We start from the raw sequence: 18,320 nt of genomic DNA, 5'->3' as shown, positions 1-18,320 counted from the left end.
CGTGCCCATCTTCCTCTACTTTATATGTGGGACGCCCACCACAGCATGGCGTGCCATGCGGTACCATGTCCGCACCCAGGATCCGAACCAGCGAACCCCGGGCGTCTGAGAAGCGGAACCTGCGAACTTAACTGCTGCCACTGGGCCAGCCCCAAATGGGGGTATTTCAATGCACTTTATTTAATCCACATGGGATCCTGAATCCTAATCTTCACCCAATTACAAATATCAAGTTTCCATTGTTTCAAACTGCTTGTTTGTTAAACTGAAGGTAGTTCTGCTAATCTATCTCGCTGAAAATATGAGGATTCTGTGATAAAAGTTATTATGGAGAACCCTACAAAGGTACAATGTTAATGCTACATAGCCAGCAACACTTACAGAAAAGTATTTTCGTTTTTTCTTTTCCAGCCTAATAGGTGAAAACGGGTTGTTATTGAAACATACAATTACCAAGCGTAAAATACTATTTCTCATGTTATTCAAGCTTATAGAGGTGATGACAGAAACACAGGACTGAAGCTGAGATAATGGAGTATATGGTAGAGGGATCAAAGCTGCGTGGTTTTTAAAATATAACACATTTTACTTGACATTTCCCAAGAACCTCTGAAGCTCTCATTTAGAGTCAACAGCTGGTCCAGCGACAGTACAGTTTAAGACCTCACGGCTATATTTAAACGTGCCCAGAACCCTAACAAATCCTAATATTTGTAACAGCATTTTCCAGGATACAAAGCAATGAATCTATATTTTCTCATTCACTCTTCAGGAAATCTGTGAGGCAGGTGAGTTACAGGAGAACATTTTTAAAAGCTCAGAATCTGCCTATGCCTCCAAATCATGGGTAGAAGAGCCAGAACTCATCTTCAAACATCTAAATCCAAATTCCTTTCACTTTCCATTATCCCAAGCTGCTGCTGCTGCTGCTGAAAGTTTGTAATTTCATTAAAGATACAGAACCTAAATACAGACAGAAAAAAAACAGAATGAGATAAGGTATGAATAGTGAAATGCATGGTCTGGGTAATAAGTACTGGCGGAGATCAGGAAGGGAGCATGCACGGGCACAGGCGACTGGAGCAGGTCTCTGAGAAGAGCGACTGTCATGGGGGCCATGCGGAGGCCCACCTGACAGAACAGAGGGGCGGCTTTCAATCTTTCACAATCAAGACACTGTCAAGTTTTTAACTGGATTATAATAATTAGCTAATTGGCTAGAATAAAGGGCCAAGAAAACATGCTGCGAGGCTTACATTTAACATACATATTCTGCACAGCAAAGGTACCTATCAATAAAATAAAAGGCAACCTACAGAATTGGAGAAACTATTTAGAAATCATCTATCTGATAAGAGGTTAATATACAAAATACATAGAGAACTCATACAACTCAATAGTAAAAAAAAAAACCTGATTAAAAAATGAGCAGATGAACTGAATAGGTATTTTTCCAAAGAAGATATACAAATGGCCAACAGGTACGTGAAAAGGTGCTCAACATCACTAGTCATCAGAGAAACGCATCAAAATCACAGTGAGATATCACCTCATACCTGTTAGAATGGCTGTCATCAAAAAGGGAAGAGATAACAAGTGTTGACAAGGATGTAAAGAAAAGGGAACCCTTGTGCACTGCTAGTGGGAATGTAAACTGGTGCAGCCACTATGAAGAACAGTATGGAGATTTCTCAAAAAATTAAAAATACAACTACCATGTGATCCAGCAATTCCACTTCTGGGTATATATCCAAAGGAAACGAAATCACTATCTCTAAAAGATATCTGCACCTCCATGTTCATTGCCACACTATTTACAATAGCCAAGACATGGAAACAACCTAAGGGCCCATCAATGGACCAATAGAGAAAGAAGATGTGGTGGAATATTATTCAGCCGTAAAAAAAGAATGAAATCCTGCCATTTGCAACAACATGGATGGACCTTAAAGGCATTAGGCTTAGCGAAATAAGTCAGACAAAGATAAATACTGTATGATCTCACTTATATGTAGAACAAAAAAAAAAAAACCAAACTCATAGAGAACAGATTAGTGGTTGCCAGAGGTGGGGGTTAGGGGAAAGAAGGGGTGAAGGTGGCCAAAAGGTACAAACTTCCACTTACAAGATAAATTACTTCTGAGGATGTAATGTACAGCATAGTGACTACAGTTAATAATACTGTAATGTATATTTGAAAGTTGCTAAGAAAGTAAATCTTAAAAGCTCTCATCAAAAAAATCTGCAACTACATGCGGTGATTAGACGTTAACTAGACTTACTGCAGTGATCGTTTTGCATGACATACACAGACATATTTCAAATCATTATGTTGTATACCTGAAACTAATAAAATGTTATATGTCAGTTATATCTCAAAACTAGAAAAACATTTTAAATACATATTTTGTTTTATTTCAACAAGGAAGAAAGGAACAAAGAGGTCTTGGCCCCAGTGTGATGAAGTCATGGAAGACCAGGAAACACTAATATTCCCTGTTGGGAAAGCCTGAGTATTTGTCGCCCCCGGCCCATCAACAATATCTAGAATATAAAATGAAGCTATTAGATATTGTTGCTCAGGAATTCCAGAAGGTGAACCAGGGAAGGAAGTCAGCACATATCTATTCTGAATGAAAATTACAGTTTATTTCCAAAAACGAGTCTGATCCAAGTCAGAGCATGGATGCATATCTTTCTCAACATACCAAGATAGCAAATTGGTGAGTACCAATTGCTAAATTACTAAATATCACATGCTCCAGAAGGGTTAATAGAACTGATTCAGAAAAGCAGTTTGTCCCCCAGAGATTCCATTTCTCACCCTGATTCACTGTAGGATCAGCTGTGTTAATCACGCTCCGCAATTTTCTACCACTTTTCCTGCTAAAAGCTCAAATATGAGTTGATATGGCACACCACAAACTATACAGATGGTACTCCACAATTTCCACAGCTCTGACTGAATAGCTCATTTGACTTACTAATAAATGTTCCTATTTCAAGATTAAAAACAAACATGAAAAATTAAGGAAAATGGTAGGAAGACGGTGAATTTTCATATCCAATTCAGTGGCATCTATCTGAAAGGGTAAACATTAGCGAGAGCACCAGATTGTAAGACAGTTCCTTCGGATGCTGGTGCACACAGGTGTGCGCTTCCAGAAAAGTGTGAGCTTACAGAAGAGTCCTGTCAAGCCACCAGGCTGCCGGGAAACCAAGAGACGGCCAGGCGGTAAATGAAGCTCTGCTCTTTCCCATGCGAACGTGCGGCAGCCAGGCCTAAACGGAAAAGTTCTCACCAAGGAACAGCCAGAACTGGCATTATCATCTCCCTCTGTTTCAGTGCCTTCATCGGTATTTACTCATTGAAGGTCAACACATGGCCAGAAGCTTGACTGGAAGTGAAACAACGCATATCAGTCTAAAGTATAACAGTGTTACTGAGATTTATAAATCATATTTAAATTGGACTCCTTTAAATCAAACATTTGTAAATGGTTATTTTCTATACGTAGAGGTGGACTACAATCATCCTAGAAATTTCCCTTACACTATTCACAAATGCTCTGCTCATAACTCTACTAATAGGAGAACGCATTTATTCCTTCGCACTTCATGAACGGACCTTCTAAGTGTTCTCCATTGGTAACTATATCCACCTATTTCATCCCTCCCTGTGGCTCCAGAAACTCCCCGTTAGGGAATTCAGCTGTATAAAGACTTCCATCGTCTCTGGGTAAACGGTCGTAGGGTACTCCATTTGTGTAGTAAATGTGGGAAACACAACTGAATGCAGGCATCCTCCGTTATGATTTGTGCAATGTGAATTTATCTACGCAACAGGCCAGATGTTGAAAATTTCAGGGAGTCAACTTATCCCTACGGAAAACAGAACTATTACTGATGACGAGATTTAATTCACTGCACAAGGAAGACCACTGCGGTGGGAGGATGTGAGGAGACTTGCTCTCCTTAGTAATTCAAGTGGTCCTGCAGCACCTACTTACAGGATTACACTCACACTCCAAGAAAAACAAGCATCTGATTCTGGTGAATGATGTCCAACCATTCTTAGGAAGTGCTTCATTTTCTTCTGAGAAAATTATTGTATTTTAAGCTACAGTCTGAACTAGTCAAAAATAGCTCTCGTCTTATGCAGTAATTTTCTCAAAAGAAAGGGGGTTTTAAATTATAATCAAAACCAGTCAAATGATTACAACATTGAGGTCCCATTAGATATTTTGCTGAGAAATTAAGTAGAGTTGCTTTGTAGAGAAGAGCATTATCCACTTCTAAGACCAACACTTAGATACGTCAAACAAGCATTCAATCTCTCAGGTTAATGAAATGAGATTTTGCACTTTATTTTTCTGATATTTTCAATACGATAATTAAAATGTTCTACCACCTCTGAGTAGTTTAAAAATATTCCCAAAATTTTTTCAAAATATAAGGAACTTTAGCTCTACTGATTTCAATCACCCTCCTCTCACCCTTCCGCATCAACCAGCACTACCCGCTTCACCTTCGAGCACCTTGGAACCACGAGGACTTCCCAAGAATTCTGTTAGAGCGAATGATACGTCCAAGGATCTTTGTCCTCCCTCCCCACCCCCATCCCTCGAGAATCACTGAATTAGACCTACTAGGTGCTAAAATGTTATGTGTTACAATAATAATCATTCTGTAATCCGAGTAGTGGCACATTTACTCTAAACAGTTGTATCAAAACAGTTTATAGCACATCCTTATAGACCCTATAACACAGAGTGATGCCTGACCCGTTGCCTTCCTGCGACATTAATTCATAAAGAAGAGTAGTTTAAAAAAATTTGACACAAATAATCTCGAATACATAGGTGGTTCTAGTATTCAGAATTAACTTCCTAAATAGTTCCTTGAATCATCCTCAACTTGCACTTAAAATAATCTACACTGAACCGCAATCCCAAATAACCAAGCAACATCTATTGAACACCAATTAAGCGTCAACTACTGATGGCTGAAGGAGATTCAAAGGAATGGTAATAACGACAGGGAATATTTAAGGAAACTGCAGCACAAGTTCACACTTGGAGTGAGGGAGGCAGACTGCAATCCAGGCAGGGGCTCTGAAGTGCTCCTCCAAATTGACTTCAGAGAATCAAGAAAAAAAAAAAAAGACTCTTGCATTCAAGGAACTCCAGCGTTTGCTGGCATGTAATATTAACTTCTTCCAACAGAACATTCCACAAATTTTTGCAGATTCCCTAAAAAAATTTTACAACCTTTCTGCCCTTTAGTGACACCATTTCATAAGAGTGACTAGGAAGAAAAACCAATGACAAGAACTTGAAAGATTTTACTTTCATTGTATCCTTAAAATTGAAATGCCTTTTCCAAAAGACAAGTCTCCGGCTGGTGGTACCTAAATGTCATTAGTTAGTTCAGGGTGTGGTTTTCTTATCTTTCGGCTACTGAGAAACTTCTTAATATGGAACAGTGAGCTCAAATAGTACCCAGACTGACAACGGATAGTCCCGCCTGACCACCTCCACGCTGACCATGCCTAACCCTCTACGTCCTCTCCAGGTACTGGGATTCCTCGTGACAAGGAGGGTCCCACGCCCCCACCTCGGCTCAGGACCCAGACCAGAAACCTTCAGGTTGGCTCCCCACCATTTCTATCAGTCACTTGAAGAGTCTCTTAAAAAGCAGAGACCCACTCACATTTTTCTAAATCTCAATGAGACCTTGGAATTTTGATAAGCAAGGTAGACAATTTATGCACTCTAAAATTTGGACTAAAGACTTGGAATAAAAACTCTATCATCCATGCTCCCAGCACATGGAAAGCAGCGCCTTTTTGACAAAAAGCTGCCTTAATCTAGACAAGGATCTGCTGAAGCAGCACCACACGGGCACTGTCAGAGGGTCTGTGTTAATGATTACTTACAGCAGGAGTGGCTTTCAGGGCTAACTCCCTAGAAATGTTTCTGGTAAAACAAACAGTCCAAAAATATATGTCATCAGCATTTAATCAGGAGTTCTACACAGTAAATACATGCATAGAAAAGAAAAATAAGACAAAGAGGCCACATCTTTTTCTATTTGGAAAAAAAGGAATTCTGGAATTTAAAGACAAATTTTAGAAAGATTAATGCCCTGCAATTCTCCTTAGTGATAAACAGAGAATTCATTACCAGGAGATTTCTTTAAAATCATCTAATTCAGGAAGCCAGCCCGGCAGCAAAGTGGTTAAGTTCACACACTCCACTTCCATGGCCTGGGGTTCACAGGTTGGATCCCAGGCACAGACCTACACACCACTCAACAAGCCACGCTGTGGCGGCGTCCCACATACGAAACAGAGGAAGAGTGGCACAGTTGTTAGCTCAGCAATAATCTCCCTCACCAAAAAACACATCCAATTCAGTCTGAGTTCATTAGTAATAAAACTTAGTTGCTCTCGACCACTTTGTGAGGCAAACAAGTATTACCTCCATTCAACAAAAAATGGAAACTGGGACTCAGAAACATTAAATCGCTTGCTCAAGAGGACAAGTCCATCCCTAGGCAATATATACTTAATATCATTCAACTTTTAAATCACACAAATTTCCTCTGGTTAAACAAAATCCAAGGGCCGACCCCGTGGCTGAGTTCACACACTCTACTTCAGTGGCCCAGGGTTTTGCTGGTTCAGATCCCAGCACCGCTCGTCAGGCCATGCTGAGGTGGCATCGCACATGGCACAGGTAGAGGGACCTGCAACTAGAATACACAACTATGTACTGGGGGGCTTTGGGGAGGAGAAAAAAAAAGATTGGCAAGATGTTAGCTCAGGGCCAATCTTAAAAAAAAAAATAAAAGTCTCTAAGTTTTTATCAGAAAGTTCTAAAAGTCTAACTAAAATCCCATTACATACAGTTTAAGAACACTGCCCTTTGTGGGACTAAAAAACTGCTGCTCATTATATCTCATATTGAATCACTTCATATATCAGAAATAATAAATCCTCCTGTCTTCTGTGCTTTTAAAGGAAAGGACAGCAACACTTCAATTTTCTACAATTTAGCCTGTGTCACATGATGGTTCCCAAAGATGACCACAACCTCCCATCCCACATGCTCTTCTTTTAATTTGACTTTTAACATTCTTCCCAAGGAGAGCTGGGATCTGTGTTCCCAGATCTATGCTCTGGATCTGGGGAGGCTTGTGACTAAGGCATAAGTGACCACATGTGACTTTTGAGGTTAAGTCATAAAAGGAGATACAGCTTCCTTGGAACTCTCACTCTCTGAACCCCAGCCACCATGCTGTAAGGAAGCCCAAGCAGGCACGCAGAGAGGCCATACACAGGTATTCTGGACTATGCCTCAGCTGAGGTCCCAGTCATCAGCCTACATCAAACACCAGGCACGTAAGGGAGCACGTCTTCAGCTGATTCCTGCAGCAAGCAGTTGACCCAGCCCCGGCTCTGAGTGTCCTAGCTGAGATGCCAAACATCATGGAGCAGAAAAGCTGTGTCCATCATGCCATATTCCAATCCTGACCCACAACATTTGTGAGCATAATGCCACCAAGTTTCAGGTGGTATATTATGCAGTAACAGTAAACAGAACCCTCTAATCCAAACACAAGCAAGAAACGAAAAGGAGACAGGGAATAAAAGGCTTCTTTCTGAATACTCAAAATAAATATCCCAAATTCTGTGCTCTAAAGATACAAGCTTTACCGGTAAGAGTCTCTCAGATTCTCACGCCAATCTTATTAAAAGTGCGTGTAAAATAAGAGGAAGTAGAATTCTCCTATATTTTCTCTCTTCATCTATGCACGTGTCTCTTTAGCACGCCTTTTCTCTCTGACGAAATCTGTCAGCCTTTGAGGCTCAAATCAAACACCACAGCAGCTGTGCAGCCTCTCCTCACCCCACAAAATGAAGTTTGCTTCTATAAAATATCTGTCCAGCCGCTAATACAATTTTCTACTCTAATGCATATATTGTACTGTAAATACTTATGTCCATTTCCTTCTCTGAACTGTGAGATCTCGGAGGATGGGGGTCATTTCTTTTTTAATCTTTGTATTCCAAGTATCTGGTATATATGAAGCGCTCATTAAATCCTTGCTGAATAAACAAACAAACCTGGTTACCTGGTTTCCAAACCCACAGCAGATAAGTACAGAACCAAATGCAATGAGTGAACTTGATCAGCTCCGGGTTTGAAACCCAAAGCTATCACAGACATTTGGGGGACAACTGGGAAAACTGAAATAGATAGTTGATATTTGATGATATTAGTGTTCTTAGGTTTAATAGTGGTATTGCATGTTGTTATAAAAGGTAATGACTTTGTTTTAAGGCAATATACTTCACAGATAAAGGGTCATCTGTAACTTACCTTCAGATAGTTCATCCAATACACACACACACACACACACAGGGGACGAGGGAGAAAGACAAAGCATATAAAGCACTGAAATGGTGGTTATTTCGCCACTCCTTCTACCACGACCGAGGCGCCATGGGAGCTAAGAAAAAGAGAGACACATGACACTGCGTATCACGAAGCACCGCCTCACTTTCCCACCCGAGTTGTATACTGTTTCTACTACTTAATATATAATTGGTTGGTGACAGAATGTGAATAGATGACAGATAGATAGCCTTCTGACTTATTCTGCAAATAAAATGATCCCACAAAATAAGGAATTATTGTTCAAGTAGAAATCTGGGCAGAAGATTGAGAACATTTTTATAGGTATTGTCACGAGTATATATTAATGTGTGGACTGTAAAGGCTTTGCCCTTTGGATAGTTGTAGAATTTCATTATTTATCTATTGAGACATCAGCCTTTCCGGTGACACTTTGGTTCTCTTTTTTATCACTTCTTCAATGGAAGGATTTTAAGTGCTAACCCTGGTATGTTTTCTTTGTAGTATTTGGTTTTGTTTTATTACCTTTCTAGAACTACTGAATTTCCCCAAGGTTTTCTTTACCTTTTTTCTCCTTTTTCCACTATAAACTGAGATTATTAATCCCTCTTCTCACCATAGTGTCAAAATATTCTGCAGAAGAAAAGCTAATAAGTCTGAATGTGAAAAACGTTCAGTTTTACTAAAGCAACAAAGCCCAAAAGTCTTCATTGTTTCTGATTTGAAGGCAAGTGGACTTTCTTCTTTTTCCATAGAACATTTTTTTTGTAAAATCTGGAATCGATGTTATAAGCAACTTTTGAATAATAACCTTTGAATATTGTGGGGCTCCATCTCTGTTTTGATTGTATACTTTGCTATTAACTGAGATCAGAAATATAAACTCCCCATAAATTGAGTTTTATATGAAAGGACTGCTTTCGGAATTTTAGAGTAACTCATTAGCTTTCTCCAGGCAAAGCAAAGAGCACGAGCTTGTATGGTCAACACATGTTCACAGGAGGCCAGGAAGAATGGACTAACAGGTACAAAGTCTGGTTAAAGAGCAGAAATAGGGAAAAATGGGTTTGTGACAGAGCTATCTAGTAAGTGTTTGGGAGTATCATTTGGCAGTGAGTGGGGAATTATACTATTATAAAAAGGATATTTGGGGAAGATCAATCTATTAATGACTTATGGCACAGAATGAGAATTTGTTAAATCAGCTGAAATCAAAATACAGTTTAAAAATGAAAGCCTTTAAGCAGTTCTGTGTACTATTTGGCAGGAGGAGAATGAATGAAAATATACACACATGTACACACACACACACACACACACACACAAATATACTCCATCCTTACTATTTCCCCCAATTTTAGCTAAGCAATAAGAAAACAGGTACAATTTCCTGTTGTACCTGATTCATTCAAACAAGCCAATGCATACAATCATTTTAAACATATTTATAGAACACAATAGACAAACCAATTTTAATGCCAGGCTATTCAAAGCGTTTTAGTTTATGGTTTTTCTCCTTGATATTAAACTCCAAAGAATGTATTTCAAAAATCCTAATTTGTTTTACTAACATGTTATGAACAAATCCTCCCATACATTTATCTTCACCAAAAAAAAAAAAGTCTATATAAGTAGCCTATTCCACTTAAAGTAACAAGTACTATAAGTTGACAACTCAGTTTGATCAAGTTGATAAACTAGTGGTACGTCCTTAAAATCTTTCAAGCTGCAAGGGCATGGACCTGCTGCTCTGGATTTATTCTATATACACCTTCATTAATTTACGGATTTCAGTCAAGGCTTTTGCACAGATATTTCCCATCCACATGCTCCCAACCTTTTTAGCCCAGATTCGGCACCGCCACTCCTCTCTAGGCCGCCTCCAGTTTCTTTTTGAGCACTTTCCTTTTTTTTTACCCCCATTATACACTCAATCCCTTCCTTGAAGAGAGTATACATCTATGAACAATTGAGGCAGGCCCAGAAAATCTGGGATAAGGCTGCTAGAGACACTTGAACCTCACTGGGAACTTTCTCAAGAAGGGAAAGGAAAAGGGCTTGCACAGCCAAGAAAGTCTTCAGCCCTCGGGGAGAAGGCAGCGGCTTCCCTGCTCCTCTGGGGGCCCGCCAGGCAGCCTGGAGCTCGGCTCTGATGACCAGCAGCCCCGGAAGGCCTTCCCTTGCCTCACCTGGTCTTTCAGTTGCTCTCAGGTGGAGCAGTCCCCTCACTCCTCACCTGCAGAAGGGAAGACATCGGCTAAATGCTCTGTCTGGTAATACAGAGCACAGGGGGAGACGGGGTGGGGTTCCGTGGTACCTGAAGGGAGCAGCCATCAGCCCTGCCATCCTGTTCTAGAATTAAAGATGCAGATCAGAAGACTCTCTACATGAGAGCCAGCCAGCTCCTGATGGGGGATGAGATGTAGACAACTGTTGTGCAGGGGAACATGTGGGACCTCAACGCCCTGGGACTCACCCTATGCTCCGCCTACAACAGGCTCTCCCTTCTCTCCCCTTCCCTCCCCGCCATGGAGTCAGCCTGGCCTCCAGTGACAGTGAGAAGAGGAGGCAGCAGCTGAGGGCCACTCCTAGTGAGAGTCAAAGCCCTGCAGGAGCCCCAGCTAGCCCTCCAGCCTGCATGCAGGGCCAGGCCACTGCGCCCAGGCCCAGGTCCTTTCTGCCCAAGCCTTCGCTGGCCTGGAGTGGAAAATCTGGGGTTCCCTTCATCTCCTGGCTCTCTTCTCTGCTGAACGCCTTTCTCAAAGGGAGACTATTTACTACTAAAGTGAGATCATCAATGATTACGAGAATGCTGTCGTTATTATGTGAGTGTCCTTTCACCAGAGAAGGATAACGCTCCAGCTTTGTTTTCTAATGTCCTTCAGGGTCCAGGCATTCTGTTGACTTGTGTCACTGTCAACTGTCACTGTCAAAATGTTCAGTTCACAATAAATATTATGTCATTTTCTTGTGTTATATCTAAAAGCTTAAAGCTTTCCATTTATTGGAATTCTTAGCTGTACACACCTCTTGCTTAAAAGGCAGCACAGCATAAATACGAGATCTTTATGTGACTTCCGTTTCCTTCACTAGGTTCCATTATTCATACCATTTATTTAGAAAACACTCTCGTGGTGCTAGAATACAATAAAATGACATTTTTTAATGGGATAAATATTTTTATATCACACTTTGACAGAACAACCTTAAGGAATCAAGATATTAATATTACTTAAAACAGCAACCAGAACACTACACATAAAATAAGTCTTAAAATAAAATTACAGAAATTGAAAATATAATACACAACCATGGGGCCAGAAACTCCAAAGAGGTGGGTAAGACTTTAGGAATCTGGGTACAATTTTCACCCATCTTAAATCATCTTACTATTTCCAATTGACACCATTCTGACCACTTGAATCTAACACTTTGAAGACATCTAACATTATAGAGCCTGTAACCATATCCTTAAACAGGGGAGAAATAAAACACATAAAAGGGAATGCAGTCCTCAATCCTATTAGAGAGCAGAGGCTCAGCCCTCCAGTGTGCTGGACCACAACGTTGTCCAGCAACCGACTAACTTTCAACAACAAATCAGCCAATTACCGCACTGGGCCTGTGTTAAGTGATCTGTTTTCAACCTAATGGCTTCCTTAACAAATAGCCAGCTTCTTCACTAAGTGCTGTTAGCAGAGCAAATCCGTTTGGTAAAGAAGCAAACTGTAGTTCATGATCATACATGAAATACTTAATGACAGTAACAGACTTCCCCCATAATCTTGATTGTGCTCCCTTCACTACCATCCATCTTCCATCTTCAACTTTAAGAAGAAAATTGAGAAAGCTACGGAAGCAGGATACTAGGAGGCAGAGCAGAAAAGTCTACAAAGATTTATACCTAAACTGAAGCAGTCCACAGTTGTGCCACTCTTTTCCATTCCATCTCCACTTTCGAGTACTGAGCCATGGTGGCGCTTGGTCTCAATGCACAGCACACCCGACACAACGTCCACAACAGGCTGGGGGCACAAGGTGGCAGGTACAGGACAGCAGAATCACCTGAGACACCCGCAGCCCCCACTGCCTGTCTCCATAACCATTACAACCAGCTTCTGTAATTTCAATAAATTCTATTATGTTAAGTTTGTAGAAATTCATACACTTCTGACATTCAGATTTTTAGTAAAGAACTTATGTATTCCTTATTTAGGAATCTAAAATTCTATGTGAAAGAATTAGCCATCTATGTTCCAACAATGACCAGAGGTGATTACCTAATAAATATATTTATGAATAATTCTATTTTAAAAAATATATATACAAGCACATTAAAAATGCATATTTAGAGGGGCCAGCCCAGTGGCACAGTGGTTAAGCTCACATGCTCCTCTTCGGTGGCCCAGGGTTCACAGGTTTAGATCCTGGGCACAGACCTAGCACTGCTTGTCAAGCCATGCTGTGGCGGCGTCCCACATAAAACAGAGGAAGACTGGCAGAGATGTTAGCTCAGAGCCAATATTCCTCACCCAAAAAAAAAAAAATTGTATTTAAAAAGTTGTTATCCATGTAACTATCTAAATTTTCCATTTGGTTTAACTCAAGATGGCCAAGAAATGAATCAAGTAAAGATAGAGGTTCCTCTAATATATGCCATTCAATTTTTTAATTTACATTTTGACAAAAACTGAAAGCTTTTCATTATTAAGCATATTAACAATAGAATTAGAAATTTTAAGATAAATTAATATTAAATATCCTTACAAATGCTACTGTACCACCAACAGCAAGGGAAGTCATTTCATGTTTGATTCATGAGCTGATTTTATAAGCAGGAATCATCTGCTAGAAAAAACAACCCTCGTTTAGACAGGCACTTCAATGGGCAACAACAGAAGCTTCCAGAACTCACTCATGCCGCAAGTTAAGCCTCGGAAGATGTGGGATCACACTTCATATGGACACACTAAACGGAGAAGAGAAAATCCATGCATCATATGCTCCTCTAAGGACAAGTCTTCAGTCCCCCGCAGCTGGCACACTGACAGCAGCTTGTGCTGATGGCACACGCGCACAGGTGAAGGAGTTCCCTGCTAGCTCTCCTCACTCCCTGCAAACAATTGAGCAGACAGAAGAATTCCACAAATAGCAAAGAGGAGTCAGATGACGGAATACATCAGCAGCCTTCTTTGGGGACTGCAATATCTCAGCACCGGGTCACGCATGCGATGTGGACTGCAAAAACTCTGCAACCGCGCATCCCGCCCCCACCACCCAATAGTTACACACACTACAGTTAAAGGTATTTTAAAGGAGTAAGAAGCCAAATATCTGTATCAGTGTTCCATCCTTTCCACGTCCTACAGTGCTCAATCTATTTTCTACCTGTCCCCACAAGCAAGCTTTCTTGACCTTATTTTCTGCACTTTTTATTAAGAGAAACAATAGGCAACCTGAATATGCTTTTTCAAAATTCACTCCTGCCTCTTTCCCTCGTGGAGAATTCCTGACCTGTGTTACCTGAATGAAGCACCAGGTAAAACACAGCCACTCCGGGCTGAAAGGAAGCACAGCCTACCAGCTCGCAGGGACACAAGTCAGGGGGCAGGGCTAAGGGGCAGTGTTTGCCTGGGTTCAAACTCCTCTCCAGCACTCTGTCTGTGTGACCTTTGGCAAGTTATCTGACAGCTCTGTGCCTCCACTTCCTGCTGTAAAAGAGGAATGATAACAAGAGCACCTACTTCACTGTGGTACAGCGAGAAATACACAAGAGCATAAATTGGGCACCGTAACCCTGCACCAGGTCTTCAGTTAGCACTCAATAAATGTCACCTGTTTTTACTTCATCCATTACAGTTGTTATTTTTTGAAGATTAAAAGACAAGAAAAAATCCTGCAATTTTACAATTGTTAAACACTGGGCTGATGACTCAAAAAGCTGGAGAGCCTAGTGGTTAAGTTGGGTGTGCTCTGCTTCAGCAGCTGGGGTTCAGTTCCCGGGCATGGACCTATACCACTTGTCGGTGGCCATGCTGTGGCAGTGACCCACATACAAAACAGAGGAGGACTGGCCACGGATGTTAGCTCAGGGCAAATCTTCTTCAGCAAAAAAAAAAAAAAAGTTGGAGACTATCTGCTGGTCGTAAGATAAGTAACACCTGTTCAAGTAGAGGCTGCATGGAGGCAAGGGTTCAGGAGATACCTGCTGACATAATTTGCAGGGCTGGAATTATCCAAATCAATTTATTCCTTTTATGGACTAATCAACCAGACTGAGAGCCTTACAAAGGCCTGCAAACATTTGCTTTACCAGATTCCTAACAGGAAGACTTTCTCAGACTCACCACTGCCTCTGATATTTATGATTTGTTTCCGCACTCACTGATCAAGGTTAATTTTCCCCCAAAGTTTTGCCCAAAGGACAATGACTTAATCCCCTTTAAGTTTCATCTCCTTCTGGAAAACTGGGGTAAACTCTATTTTACAAGGTTGTGGCCAGAAGAAAAGAATGGAGCACACCTCAAAAAGCCAATTACAGGTTGCTGGCACTCAATGATAGCTGTTGTCACTTATGTTGCTAGCGTTGTAACTTTCCCCATACAGATATTTTGGTCCAAAGCAAAAATGAGTTACATCCAGAAAAAATGACAACAATAACAGAACAGCTGTGAAAGGCTGTACAAGGGAGTTTTCCATCCTTTAGCAAGCTAGGGTGGTAAGGCCCAGAATACGTTAGTCTTAAAGCAGCAACAATGCACAGACATCACAGAAATGGGAGGTCCCTGACACGCTGCCCTGTTCCCTTTGACCAACTAAAGATTGTCATCCTGACAACACAAGACATGATATGGGAGGAAATAAAACAAAACTAACTATAAATATTCATACCTTCATTAAAGGAATCTATTTAATCATAAGCTAATCAGTCAAGAGGATATTTAACAACCTTTTTTATTATAAACATTATAATCCCATTTTCGGGGGGAAAAACCCAAACCCAACTCAAAGCAGAATTTTCTGACATTACATAATTAAAATTACACAGAAAAAGAGAACAGATCTTTAGTATCAAAGTAAATTGAAAATTAAGGCAAACGTGTCCCTTTCCACCTCCTCCCCCACCAAAAAAAGTCATCAGCCACTCTGTGTTCTCCCTTTAAGCACAGGATTTGTATGGATGGTTTATGCTATCAAAGTAAACCGCCAAAGCTGGGACACTCAAAGACCCATCAAAATAAAAACCCGAACGAATGAAGGAAACAATGGTTCAATGAGGCAAGAATGCAAAGACAAGATCTAAGAAGTCCAAACTGAGATTTAAGTTGGCCATTGGGAACTCTTAACACTTCCTAGCTGGCTGCCTATGTAAGGCGTAAATTCTGCCAGAACTAACCTGCTAATTGCGACTCTCCCCGTAGCTGTCAAGTGATACCCAAAGTAAAACCGGTTTTTTCTTTCAGAACCTTTAACTAGTTGTTAATAACTTCTACCTACAAGTAGCTTTCCTCTCTTTCTTACTTAAAATTACGATTCTATGTCCAGAAGCCTCAAAAGCAGCTAAGTAAAATACCACCATGGGTTGCCTGTTCAATACTTCTCTAGAAACTTCCAACTAGGAAACCAACTGAAAAATCCTGGAATCAATGTTTCCACAATTGCATTATGTCATCACAGCCACTGGAAGCCAGAAATGTGGTCACTGATGAACTTTTCATAGGATAAACACATAAAATCTTTGTCCTAAAAGCCAAGAGTATGATGACCCCTGTGGACCATCTCATCCGGTAATTTGTTACCTTCACAGCTCAAGTTTACCTTTAAGATTTCCACTCCTTTTCATACTCAGTTCTGCCTGAGTTTTACAACAGCTAGGAAAACTACACCAGTTTCTCAAACAGCCACAAAAGTCACATTCTCACCTCTATTTAGAAATTAGTATCTAGAATCCATAAAGTGTTTTTCCTTTATGCGAACTGAATCGAGGGTCTGTGACACTGAAATTGTATTTTATAGCTTCTCCAGACATTATTTTTAATAGATTTTAAAGAGTAATATGACACAATATTCTTGCTACAATTTGCAATTCATAAACCCTTCTACAAGCCTTTAAAACAAAAAAGAAAAGAAACACGTAAAGGGTAAGAACATCTTTTTCATTTAAAAAACAAGGCACAGAGGTAAAATTAGCTGGAGATATGAAAAGAGTATAAAAAATTGAGGGTTTTGTTCTGTTTTCCCTTAAATGGCTTTCATTATTGGTATGTAAATATAGTCTCATTATTTCATTAGGGGAAAAGATTCTGATTTGCTGATTTTATGATTTACTGCAATGAAAGAACAATACTTTAAAGCAGTGACTTATTCTCTCCCTCCTATTCTCTTAATTTAAAATTGATAGAGCATGTAATAACGTAAAACTATAAATACAAAATATTGAAAAGCTAGTAATTTCTTAAATAGCAGTTTTTGCCATAAAAATAGCTAAGCATTAATTATGCTTTTAAGTATAATTTCAACCATGACATAATAATGGTCAAAATATCAAATAAGGACATACTGTGCATTTCAGAAAATTAATCTTCTATAAAAACTGTTTAAACAGACCCTTTTTTCCCCCGCTGCCCAACATCCTAAGGACTGCTTAAAAGAATTGCTTTTAAACCCAATACAACACAAACAATTTTTTCTAAGAAATCCAAGCTGTCAACTTATGGGTCATATTTCAACCTGATGCGATCTGAAACAGCGAAGGTACTGAATCCTTAAATATAGGGTGTGTAATGGAAGCCCTGCTCACAGGTCCTTGATTCTGAGGCCTGGAAAGCGTTCACAAGATATAACTACAGATGGAGCCAACCAAGGAGCATTACCCATCTATGGACTCTCACACCACAGCCCAAGTCCCCCTGCAATCTTTACATTTTACATTTCCACTAAAATGCTCCTCTAACACTGAGCGAAAGTCAGGTAAATTATGTTTAACCAATGCAAGGTTAAAATCAGAGCCAAACTATCTAAAAAATACTAAATTCATCACTGGTGAGCGCTTTGCTACCCTCTGCTTCAGTATCCTGACATCTAAAAGTCAAAGAACTCCTCTGTGAAGACCGAAATTCCCAGGAGGAAGAAGGCTCAGATCCAGTCTGAGAGCACACAATGGAATCACAGCTGACGATGCACATCTTTTTCTAGATGTCTCCATATGCTTGAGAGGGTTCTTTTCTGCCCCCCTAGCCAGGCATTAGGGGACTTGCTCCTCTCTGCCACCAAGAATCTGAGAATGTTTTCAAGGGTTGTTGTAGACAATGAAGTAAAATAATGGCTTGCTCTTGAGCATACAAAAGAGAGAGAAGGGCACACGTCAGTGGCCATCAGTAACTAAATTAACTAATGATGGGGGTTTCGAATGTCAAATTTTGAATGTTGTTTTAATTTATAATACTCCCTACTTCTGGCACCTAAATGTTTGTTTTATCTTTGCAGTTTTTAACTCTCTTATCATTAAAATAACACCTCAAGGGTTACAGCAAAATGCAATTAATTTTTGTCTACATGAACACTTAAAAATATACTGGATTGGGAATTCACATTATAAATCTGAACTGGTAAATTATAAGAGAATACATTTGTAGGGTGTGGTAAATACTATTGCCTAAAGCTACAGTCCCCCTCAATTCTTTCTTAGTAACCCAATATTAACAGAAGCTTGAGAAACCAGTACAGATAAGATATATATCATGCACAACAAATAGCTCAAAAAATCCTCCTGAGATGAGTTAAATTCATGGGATACTTATCAAAAAATGAATGGATTCATTCTCAATTTAATATTATTCCCTCTTTGAACTCCCAAAGATTCTACAAATTCCAGCTGGGAAAAGGAGCCTTGCTGGT

The 18,320-nt window shown here is 40.0% G+C and overlaps 1 protein-coding gene and 1 pseudogene across 17 annotated transcripts in view; one reads left to right on the top strand and one right to left on the bottom strand.

Annotated features, from left to right (window-relative positions):
- The window catches only part of NCOA2 (nuclear receptor coactivator 2), a 267,580-nt gene that overhangs the window by 245,651 nt on the left and 3,609 nt on the right, over positions 1–18,320 (bottom strand). For 2 of the 17 annotated variants that reach the window (XM_070221448.1, XM_070221457.1), the window contains exon 1: positions 13,339–13,624. The exons of the other annotated variants lie outside the window; for them this stretch is intronic. The gene's annotated coding sequence lies outside the window, so the exon portion shown is untranslated. Of the gene's footprint in view, positions 1–13,338; positions 13,625–18,320 lie in introns of those variants that run through there. 17 annotated transcript variants of the gene reach the window in all.
- Positions 1–18,320, top strand: part of LOC102148423 (carbonyl reductase [NADPH] 3-like) — a 128,209-nt pseudogene that overhangs the window by 108,567 nt on the left and 1,322 nt on the right.

This window comes from Equus caballus, chromosome 9 (assembly GCF_041296265.1).
Source record: "Equus caballus isolate H_3958 breed thoroughbred chromosome 9, TB-T2T, whole genome shotgun sequence".
Lineage (NCBI taxonomy): Eukaryota > Metazoa > Chordata > Mammalia > Perissodactyla > Equidae > Equus > Equus caballus.
This window is presented reverse-complemented; position numbering and strand designations above follow the sequence as displayed.